The following is a 12,306-nucleotide window of genomic DNA, read 5'->3' as shown; positions in this document are numbered from 1 at the left end:
GAGTTCCCCCCTCTCTGAAGGAGAAGATCCTTTTCCCAGGATCCTCTGAGGATCCCTCTCCCTCAAATTGGAAGATCTGTACCTCCTCCTCAAACTCAGTCTGTTTGGGTCTTTTGTTTCTCCCACCCCCCCTCTGCTCCTTAGGGGGCAGACTTTCAGGGGCAAGAGATTTCGTTTCCGGTTCCTAGGTTTCCAGGGGCTGTTTACAAGTGAGGAAGGAAGCTTCCTCCAAGGCTTTACACCCCCCTTCCCTTTGTGCCTCCTCCCTGGGAACCGGTGTGTTATCGGGGTGCTGCCCCCGTCATTGTTCTGGAGCACCAGGTCCAGAGTTGGGTGCGTTCTGCGCCGGCACGCCCATCTGAGGGTTCTGCTGAGCCCTCAGTATGTGACCCAGGTCCCGCGCCATGTTTTGAACCTGGCGCTCTAACTGGGAAACCCGCTCAGGCTGATACGGGGCCCTGTTTTCTCCCCTGGGCTGATCCCGGGAAGGGTAGCTGTCCCTCCTCTGGTAATACCCCGGGTTGGGAAGATTTGGGTACCCCTCCACCCTTGGCCTCCCCTCTCCCGGATTCAGTGGTCTGGGCTCAGGGAATTGGGGAAAGAAGGATGGATGGTTTTGGGGCTGGACGTCGGGTGGATATCTGGGGAAAAAGTTCTGCCCAGGGTTTGGTAAATTTCTGCCCTCCTGTGGGAAGTTTGGAGGGAAGTTCCCTGGGTTAGGTGTTTGTCTGGATCCCCCCCCTTGGGCTGGAGGAGTCCACACATAACCCAGGATGGGTCGATTTCCCTTGTAACGGGGACTTACATAATCAGGAGAGCGAGGGACCCCATTTGTGGGGCTGCCTCCTTGGCTCCCTGTCTGTGACTGACCCGAGGACCTTCTGGGCCTAGCATTATTAGGTGCAGGTAGGTTTTTAGGCCCCCCCATCTCCAAATCCAAAACGGGGGTGACCTTTACCTCTGCCACCTTGGCAGCAGCAGGGGTGCTGTTGGCTTTGGGGTTTTTCTGGGCATTACTTTTGCTATCTATCGGTTTCTGCACCTCATAGATCCGGGTAGCCTGTTCAATGACCCAGTCTAAAGATCTTTTCTCGTGAAAATCCCTCACGAGCTGGGTCATGATATATTTGGGCAAGGCATGGAAAAACGTATTTATAAATTCCCTGCTATCCGTGCGCACCCTTCTTGTGGTCTGTGCAAAAGCCCGCTTTAACTCCTGCACAAATTCTTGTGGGGCCTGATCCTCCCCACGTTGCAAATTGTAGGCTGCCTTGCGAGCCTCTTGAGGATTTCTGTGAACAGAAAAATGTTTCAAGATGGCCGCCTTATAGGTGGACCATCTTAAATGATTTTGGTCCTCCAGCCCCGCAAAGAAACTGGAGTATTCCGGGGAGAAGGTCCACTTTACATATTGAATACAGCTTTGGCTGTCCTTCAAATGGAAAGTCTCCATCATTTGTTCAAACAACTCTAAGTGCTCCCAAACAGAATACTTAGCGTTCTTATGGTAAGGCGTGATGACGCTCCTGATCGCCTTAATCTGCTTTAAGGGGTCCTTAAGCAAGGCCCTTTTTGCCTTATTGGCCTTTTTGGTTCGGGTAACCCTTGTCCATTCTTCCTCGGACTCAGAGGCACTGCTCCCAGAGGTTCCCGTCTGTTCTTCCAGGTTTTCCCGGATTCTGCGAGCCTGGGAATGGCTGGCAGAATGTGGGGACCTGGTCTCCTGTGTCCTGCGCAGTTCAGAGGAGTCTTCAGATTCCTCCTTGCTGCCAGGATTTGATGGGTACCCCCTGCACTGACCTAACTGGGCAGAGGTTTTCAGGATGCCCTTAATGGGCCTACTCTCCTGGGGTTCCCCATTGAACTGTACTGTACTTGGGTGCCCATACCCGGATGCCCACCCCTCCATTCCTGAGTGGTACTGGCCTATGAGCCCCATACTCTTAGCTGGATAGTAATCTGCCATCCCCGTGGCCCTGTGCTCATGTGCGCCAGGGGACATGGGGGTGGTAGAGTCCAGGGACTGGGGGAGATGAAGGCCCCTGGTGGTAGGGCTCCTGCGGTTATGGTCAGGAATCTCTCTTTCCCAGCGGACCTCATCTCTATCCGCCCCTGCTCCCTGTTGCAATGCAAGAGCCTGCATTTGTGCTTTCAGTTCCTCTGTTAAGGCCTTACTCGACTCTATCAGTTTCTCCTGCATCGCTACCTGTTGCTGGAGCCTATCATTGTGTTGACAGAGGGCCTCATTCTCCCTCTGTGCTTCCTGGTTGGTCCTGGAGAACTGGGCCAGTCTTTGCTGCAGGAGGTTTACCTCCTGGGCAATGTCCCTATTGGCCTGCTCCTTTCTTGCTAGAGCATCTTCCACCCTTCTGGTGTGCTCTACCAAGTTCTGGTTTTCTTTTTGGAGATCACCCAGCCCCTGGAGGGCCAGGTGATTTTCTTCAATTTCCTTTTTTTAAGTGGCAGACTTCCTGGCCTATGGCGTCTCTTTCCTGACTAAGAGCCTGCATTTGTGCCGCCATGTCGTCCCTCTGCCTTTGGAAGGCACCAGCATTCTGGCGCTCCTGATCAAACTCTGCCTGGGTATCCAGGTCTTTCAGGATTAGTTTGTTGCTCTCCGCCTTCACTCTATCTAGGTGGCCTTGCAGGGTGACTACCTGCTCAGCACATACCCTGTTGAAGTCCAGTTGTTGCTCCAGCTTTTTCTGGTTTTGCAGTAGGGAGTCCAAACCTTCTTGGTATTCCTTCTGCAAGGCCAGAAATCTGGTATCCTGTTCTGACTTTTCCTTTTGCAGCACATCCATATCCTCCTTTATTTTAGTGATGTACAGTCTGCTGTCATTTTCTGACTCCTGGCTCCTCTGCAGCCTCTGCTCAGAAGAGACCAGGTCAGATTGGACCTTCTCTAACGCCATCTGTTGCCTATTTGCCAGATTTTGGCTTTCAGCACATCTATCCTGCATGTCTCCCATATATAGGTACAGGTATGCAGCTATCCTAACAATCTTGTCGTGTTCATCTTTGGCCTTAGGAGCCATATATAGTTCACTCAGGGCCACATGTAATGGACCCTGATCTCTCCATAAGTCTGACCCTGTTTCAGTGACCTGTCGCGTGATGGCCTGCAACCAGGCATCCTGGCCCTGTTCGGTCCATTCACCTCTCACAAATAGTTTATGTAAGAAGTGCTCTCTGGCTATTTTCATATCTACCAAGGTCGTCATTCTAGAGATTGGTCTCTGTCCTGACTTACAGAAGTTAGTATTTTATTTTTTTGCAGAACAGAACTTTTCTTGGAGTGTCCCTTTTGAGGAATGCTTCACAGCGTAATGCAGCGTGGTGATCCGACCGGATGTATGTATCCCGTCAGTTAGCACACTGTATTAAGCTGCACAAGTGGTAAATCTAACCCAACGTCTCGGCTCGAGCCCCCAATTTGTAAGAGGATTCAATTCAACACTACAGCTAAGTCAATGCCTAGTCTGGGATACTGAATGGAAACCCTTATTGATATATCTTTATGTCCAGTTCATGCGTTCTGGATGACTACCCCTATATAACACCCCTCTCTTGGAATCCCCCTGACCCCACTGAGCCAAGAAGTAGTTCTGTTTTGCAAGTTTAAAAGGTTTATTTGATAATTTAAAATATATATATATATATCACACTTTATAATAAATTAATAATTGAATATCACACTTAATCTGATATGATAAAGATTAACAACAGAGAATCTGGCACTAGCACACTTCTTTATGATTACTAAGGAGTTGAGATGAAATGGATAAGGTAGCACACTGGTAAATAAGTACAGAAGTATAATGTGGTAGAGAATGCTTTATAGGGTTCAAGGAAATGCAATATTCAATGAATGCAGTACAGAAAATACTCAATATGATTTCAACCAAACAATGTAATCACTTTTCTCTGGCTATTCACTCCCCCCTTGATGCAATGCAAGGAAATGGAAGGAAGCACACAGTTCTCAGAAATGCAATCAACTGTAATTCAGTTCACCCCAGCAAGCTTAAAGAAAACAGATAGGAGTTTTGAAAACACAGGCCCAAATGCTTTGATATGTGCTAGCAATGGATGAGAAATATGCTGGAAATGCTTTTAATTCCCTTTCAGAGGTTCAGGGTGAGTGGTATCTAGTTAATATTAGTCCAGGCTCACACTAGCAATGATGCAGGGATAGTTAGCAGGTTAAACGAATTTCTGGCAAATGGAAGGCAAGCAGCAGCAGCTTTTTACACGTGAAGAAATGTGCAAATCGCGGCAAAATTCGCGGATGCGCCGAGCGCTATTACAGAGGAACCACAAGGACTATCTCTATCTTGTTGGGGTCCTAGGAAAGCCTAGGATCTCAGCTTCAAAATGAAAGTTACTGCAAGTCTCTAGCACAAACGGTTGCGGAGATATGAGCGATTTTGTGAAGGTCGTTTTTCAGATTTGAAATTTTAAAGTTCAAAAAGACAAGTGCAGCTTGCAACTAGGAAATGACAAGTGACAGCTTTACAAATGACAGGTGACAGTTAGGAGGCAGTTCTACTTAGATCAAATAGATTGAATTATATTATTTTAACTAGGAGATTGGTTCTGCACAGTTTCTAGGTACTCACACTATATTCTTGAGTGAAATGGGCCTCGCCATGGATCTGGTCAGGTTTTAAACTCGCCTCTGGTCTCTGCACTTCACAGTGATCTGGGTCAGCTCTCTCTGGTTCTCTGGTCTGGGTCTCTAGTTCTGGATAGATTGAAGTCTCTAGTTTGGCTCTCTGGAGGTTTGATGGAGATAACGTATGGATTTTTCCGGCAGAGCGTCCCGCTGCAGATGGAATTGAAGGTCCCTATCTGTCCTGTCTGTCTGCTTTTATGTGTTTAGAATGTGGGTGTGTTCTAGCATCACTGACCCTACCTCTCTCTCAGCTTCTAATTGGTCAAACTTCCATTTATCATTTGATTGGGGAATGAACTGTGAGTCAGAGGGATGTCATTTTATGGCTCGCAGATAGGACACTCCTCTGTCAGATTGCACATATTCTATATTTGATAATAAAAGACATATTTCACAGTTACACAGTTGCTTGAAATTACATATACATGGTGTGGCTGTATTTAGCCATGTCTCTGTCCAAATCTGCTGTTTCTAAGAGCTTGCATTCAGAAATGGCACATAATTGACTTTTCAACTGATTTTTCAATTTCTGACATTGACCCAACTTTACATACATGTGCGCAGGGAATATGGACATTAACTGATGAAGTTTCAGATTTTTAACATGCATACATTAGAGTAATATCCACTTTTCCGCTAAAACCCCCCTGAACATACCACCGGTTCTAAAAACCTCTTAAACTGTGGGCAGAAAAATCACAAGAATTCTGGTATCATTTATAAAATTTTCACATGTCCGCTCTATGAGTTATTCATCTTTTTAGAGTTATGTTCTGGCTCCAAAGGGGTGTGGTTTCCTCTCAGCACAAGGTAGAAATACTGGTTTTTCCAGTTCTGCCAAGCCAGCTTGCTCTCACAGGCAGTGCCCCTCCCCTTTCCTCAGGAGGAAGCCACTTTTTACGACCATTTACGACTCCTGCCAATAAAACCTTTGCCTGAGCCAGGACAGGGCTTTGTTCACTTTCCTGCAGAGCACAGGTAATTCAATTATCAGATAGATGGCATATCCTTAGTGTGAGCAGCAAAAGGGCAGCTAGGCCTGGGAACACAGCTGTGACTCAAGTTTCACTCCTGATGGGGGTAGTTGCCAGGCAGAATTCAGTTCCTTAAGCCAGGTTTCAGATAAAATGTCACTTTTTGTTCCCCAGTTCCTGCATTCAAATAAAACTAAACATTTTTACATATGCAGCTAGAAGGCTGATTCTAAGTTTAAAACTATGACATTTAAACAATTGCAACCTATGTGACACTCAAAAGTAGGTCACTCAGTCAATTTAACCATTTAGATTTTTTTTTAGTGTCTTTAAATCCAGTGCAACTTAAACTGCTGACTCCATAGCTCAGCCAGTTTTGTTATAAGCATTGTTCTGGGCTCTTCATTTCCCAGATTTTGTAGGCACACAAAACTCCATTCTACCAAATGTCTGCTGGTGTCCAGTGAGTTTTTAGATGTGTTGCAATGTTTAAAATAGACAGTTTGAGTCTGCCTTCAGAGAAACACAGGGTGGTTTTAAACTGCCGGCTTTTGGATAGTGGTGAGTACTGGTACTGCACCCATTTTTGAGATTTAAGAAATGAATTCCCCACCATTCTAGGTTGCATTTGGCAATCAGCATTGCATCTCTGAACTCACAATATAGGCAAAATGGGATTTTCCCGTGCATTTTCTGGGGAGCTCTGGCCATTATGATGTTTTCAATGCCAGTACTGCACAGTTTTGAGGTAGGGCCCGGATGCATGGGTAAATACATCCCACAACGTCATGTGGCCATGGCCACAATGACACATCCAGGACCTCATTGAGAGCACCGCTGCAGTCACCTCTTGGGGCACTATCACACATCCATCGGTTATGACAACAACAGTGGCCTACAGGCAGTGTGTAGAAGCCCCTCCCTATTTGCCACCTGGCACCACGTTTGGCACTGGACCTGTGGTGCAAACCACCATTCCCATCTCAGACAGCATTGAGGCTGTTCGCTAGCCCACTGTGCACGACACCAGCAGGACACTTACCTGCTCACTTTACAGCACCTGTGTCAGGGACCACTGACCAAACCTCTAAGACTGACCCAATGAGCCACATCTTCATGGACTCTGTTCCCTTTGCTATCATCTCACCTCTGCACACCATTCTCTCCTGCTTATCATCTGGACATTCATTGCAGTGGCACCATGGAGACAACACAGACACACCTCTGGAGGAAGATGATGATGCAGATGTTGCACAGGCTTCGGCTCTGAGCGAAGGCGCCAGTATGTGCTTCCAAGTGCAGTACCCAAACTCACACTGGATACCATCTGGGTGAAGCTCACACAGAATGAGCAGAGGCAGGAGCAGATGGAACACATTGCCCAGTAAAACACTCCCTGGTACCCCCAGGAGGATGGCTACTGCTTTGGACCACATAGGTTGCTGTGCTGCAGATGGCACTGACAGCATCACACTGATGAGCCGAAAGGTAGCAGGGCTGATGGAGCACATGTCTGCCACTAATACAAATGTGTCACGGTCTGTAACCCTCACCATGCAGCACATCCAGGGGGTGAACCTGCTAGTTCAGTGTCAGCCACCCCAACAGAGGGATTGATGCAAGCACACCACCAAGGCACTATCATCGATGCATTCCTTGTCCCAACACACCAACTCAAACATATGGCAAGAGAAAGTAGACAATTCCATGTGACTGACTGCACTCCACAAGGGTGTGAGGAGGGCAAGATATTGGGGATAAGGTTGTGGGGAGGGTAAGATGCTGGGGATAAGGGCGTGTACATGTTACATGAATCACTTTAGATTAAAGCCTAGAGATACAGTGGTCAATTAATTTCAGTGATACATGCACATTCAGTGAAAGATAACAGTACAGTGACATGTGCATACGTATGAAAATAATTGTCCATTAGGTTCTGGCAGTCTATGCATCACTCTCTTAAACCCTTACGTCTATCCTGAGGTTCCCTGTTGCCACCTAGACCGTCTTCATTATCAGAGCCTGGGGATGCATTGTCCTCATCAGGAGGTATTCCAATATTATGACACATGCACATGTTGGGCAGCATTGAATATTTGGCAATTTTTCTTACTTCAACTGTGCTGCACATGAGTGTCCTGGCCCCATCCGTCTGGGAGAGGCACCTCAAGTTCCTTTAATCAGTCCAAATGTGTGCACAGTGCATATTATGATCCTCTGTCTTCCTCATTATAGACTACCTCCTGCAGCTACCAGACGTCCTCACACTTGTCATCAACCATGGTAACTGCAGATACACTGAGTCACCTACAACCGGTAGAAAGGACCGTGCTGTACATGTTTTTTTTATCACAGTGCTTGTTACTATTCTTATTGTGCTTGTGAGGTTTGTGTGCTCCAATGTGTTTGTCGCTGACACCACATATTTCACAGGGGGGCTGCAGCTTTCAATTGACACAAGCAGAAGAGGGCCTTGTGTCCTGCGGCCTGGGATTATGTCTATTTCACCATCACCCCGGAAGGTTATACATGGGGGCGTGGGCATTTACTGGTCTATCGCTGTTCATTGGCTAGGAATGTCTTGTTGGATTTGACAGGGGCCTTGATTGATGTGAGGAATTGTGTGTCTGCTTTCATGCATACATGAAAGCCTGTGGAGTTCTCTCAGGTCTCTCTGTGGTCAGCAAATGGTGGGTATTGGGCCACTTCCTATTTCATGCATCTTGGACATGGCTTCATGGGACTTGTAGTTTGCTCACATTTGTCCTAATCCCTGCCTCCATGTTTGCCTCTGTGGCAAATCATTGCCAGATTGTATAATGATCCAAAAGCCTGTCTGTGTGGGTTCCTGTAAACTGGTAGGGTGCTGTTCCTCAGGACCATTACATCACCTGGATATTGGGTGGTGGCTGATGGTTAGATCTGTACCACATGCTATTTGAACGCTCATGGAAAGATACTGTGTCCAGGGGGAAGGATGGACATGTGGTATGGGCAGCCTCCACAACACACGTCTTCTCTGCCTCTGTGGTGCCTGCATCCTTTCCTTCTGTGCCCTTGCATGCCACTGGAGCTCAATGAACCTTAGAAGGTTGTGGATGCCATACGATATGTCTGGCATCCACAACCTTAGAAGGTTGTGGATGCCATACTATATGTCTGGCTGTGACTGCATGTTGCTTGGGAGTGCGTTGGGGAAAGAAAGCGAGGGCCTAAAATATCCTTTTGGTGGCAATTATTGGCACCTGTGGATTCATGTTCATCACCTGGATGCTTTGAACTTCACATTCTAGTTGGGAGTAACTGCACTGTTTTTTCGGCAGAATTACTGCCTATTTACGATGGTATTTTCCTGATATTTCCAGTTATAATGGGGGTGAATTACCATCTTTATTCATGCCGCTAATTTCGGCGCCAGGATTACTGACGGAGCTAATTCTGTCTATTTCCAGCAGTAATTGCTCCAAAGCTAATGCCACCGCTGGAATTACCGTTCATTTGCTGGGACCTCTAATTCTGCTGCGTGGTAACATTTGCAGAAATTCTGTTATCACCACTTTTCCCACTTACCGCCCAACTTTTAATGAGAGCCATAGAATCGCCATTTAGTGTTATAGCTCTGCTTTGATTTCTTTTGTTCAACTTTCTGTCTTTGTGTGATTACCATTTCCCCATCATTAATAACACGAAGACATACGCTTCCCTCATCCTTGCAGACTGCACGCATGCAGGCGGATGTAACATGGTCTCAGAAATTCGGGCCATGATGCGCGTGGACGCACGCACATCCGCGTGCCCACTGAAGTCTGCTTGGAAACACAATGCAGGCAGCCGATGCGGCAGCTTTACACGGCATCCAACGACATCTCAATAATCCTGTGTATGGGTCTGTCCGTGCACGCCCTTTCCTTCTCCTCAGAGAGGATGCAGAGCGAGAAAGAGAAGGTCGGCAGTGAACGGCGAGAGCTCATAAACGGATGCCCTTTTCACTGCAGGTCGAGGAGATCCCTCCGGTTCATAGGCCGAGCCCCTGAGAGAGACCAGGGAAGCGAAGGAGCATATGCGAGTTTGTGTGTGTGTGCGGTTTGTGTTTGTGTACACGGACCAAAACAGCTTAGGGCAGACAGAGCAAAGGGGTTAATTTCTCTCTCTCTGGGGGACTCTAATTGCTGCTGCACATCCCAAACAGAAACTTAACGACTGCACTGGGCCCGTGCCAATGCGGTCCTGAGGCGCTGCCGTGGTGCAGCGCCAACAGTTGCTTGGGCGGCTGCCAAAGCACCTCTTACTGCAAAATGATTATAAAATAAAGTTATTAAGGGGAACGCTGAATTCGGAGGGTGCGTTATAGCGTCCGGGGCATTCAGCGCCTCACATGATGGGAGAAGGGTAGCACAGAAACGGAGGTTTGTAGCAGACCACCCTGCCCACCCGCAGCCCCGGGCCTCAATCCAAACGCCCAAACATTACTCGACGGAGTTGTGCATTTGCCGCCGCATATAAACGCTGTCTAGGGCTTTGGGCAGAGAATGTCATCCTCGGCAGTGCGCTGAAGCAGGGTTTCAGCCGGAATTCAAAGCAAATCCCAGAAGGCGGTTCGAAATGAGCTAAATGTGTAAATTGCTGACTCCCTGAAGACGCCTGAAAGTAGGTTATTTCTATACTGGCTCTAAGAGAAACCTTTCCACGATCCCACGTGTTCCTCCGTGACCCTCCCTTAATGTGCAGACTGTGTTTTTTCATTGTTATGTTCTTTCCTCTCTCCTTCTCTACAGAGATTAAGTCCCGCAAGGACCATACCACACTGTAGGGCTCTTATTGAACTCGAAGGGGCTCGTGTTGAACCAGGAGGGGGATTCGTGATGAAAAGCCCAACCAATAACACGAGAAGTCAGTTGTCTTTGCTCTTGAACGCATTCTGTTCTGACCCCACTCATGCAGCCTCATCACGAGTTGGGCGGTATCCCGACTGCGATACCGCCCAACTGTATTTGCGTTACCGCCCAACCCTCCAGCAGTATTACAGCTGCATCACAGGTTGGGCGGTAACTGTAATTCCCCATTCCCCAATGGGGAATTTTCAGTGCAATTACCGCTGGCGCTATTACCGTGTGGTAATTTTTTTGCAGCACATTTACCCCAGATTAGAGCTTGAGGTAAGTGCTGCCAGCCCTAGATTGGGCAGACCCTTAAATATCATTACCGCCACATTTAAGGGCTACCACCCAACTGATGAGGCATTACAATACATCCAGGTGTTTGTTCCAGTTAACACTCGCATGTGGTGAATCCGTGGTGATCAACATGTGCACCGATGTGCAACAATGGCAGCGTTCATTGTAGAGACATTGTCAGCCATTGCCGGTAATGGTGTCCTGCTCCTGTGCTGACAAACTCTGTGCCACAAGATATAAAAATGTGCATTCATTGAGACAATCTGCACAATCATTTTTGGTGCGGAATTCCTCCGCAGAGATCACCATCAGAGCCCAGATAACAGAAACGTTGCACAAGGGAAAAGTTTTCCCTATTTCTAAACACTCTGGGACATATTGGGAAACGATTACACCAAGCCAAAGTGCAGTTTGGCTTGGTATAAGCACTATTGCACAAATTGCCCTAGTGCAAAAGAGATGCATTTATGATGCATTTTTTCACCAGGGCAAAGTTTGTCATGGTGCAGTGGTTTTTCAATAAACCCCAGTGTTTTTAAAAGTAGGGCAAACTTTGCCCTAGTGCTAGTCCCGTGTACCTTTGCACTTACACTGGTGTAAGGTGTTGGGCGGCAGATATATATGTCATGAATAGCTTCTGCCCCTCCCATGACCCACTACTGCACAGGTGAGAAACGCTACTCACTGAGGCAATTGTACTGCCCTTTTCCCAGGAAGGTATAATAAGACAAATAGACCATTTAGGCTGAAGATGGCAAAAGTAGTCAAACTACTGTTGCAACAATAGATGTGGATGCATTAGACACAAAGCACATATGCACTCCACATGAGGAAACAAAGACACTAGGTAAAATATGCATTTATAAAGAATATTAACATAGCATCCACAAGACCTGATGAATACCAACATGACCTAATGTATAAGGTGAATGCAATGGCCTTTTAACAGGCCATTGAGCTTTTCACAGATTCCATTTCCCTGCAGATGACAAGCCGAAGAAATCTTATGTTTTATACCAAGCAACGAGGGGATCTGCTCGAAAACTGTATTAACACAGTGAGGTCCATTATCTGATCTCATTTCTTCGCACACTCCCCATCTGGGAAACACTTTGTGCACTAAGAACATAGCTGCACAGGTAAAGTCTGGATGCGTACATGAACCTGCCTCTATCCATCTAGAGAAAGAACATACTACAACTAATAGGTATCTATATCCATTACAAACTTGTATTATGTCGACATAGTTGATAAGCAAGTGCTGAAAAGGGCCATTGGGTCTTGGAATGATTCCCCACACTATGCGCAGTGTATGCCCAGCTGTGAATTGTTGGCAAACAATACAATTTACCATAAAAAATGCAAGATGCTCCATTAGGTTCGGTACAAACCAATCCTCAGCAATGGTTACAGTAAGATTCTCCCTAGGTGTATGCGCTGGGTAGTGTAATTTTTCTAGCACTTCCCTTAATAAGGCTAC

Source organism: Ambystoma mexicanum, chromosome 2p, assembly GCF_040938575.1.
Source record: "Ambystoma mexicanum isolate Mex_15411 chromosome 2p, UKY_AmexF1_1, whole genome shotgun sequence".
Classification (NCBI taxonomy): domain Eukaryota; kingdom Metazoa; phylum Chordata; class Amphibia; order Caudata; family Ambystomatidae; genus Ambystoma; species Ambystoma mexicanum.
The sequence above is the reverse complement of the archived record's forward strand: the minus strand, read 5'-3'. Positions refer to the sequence as shown.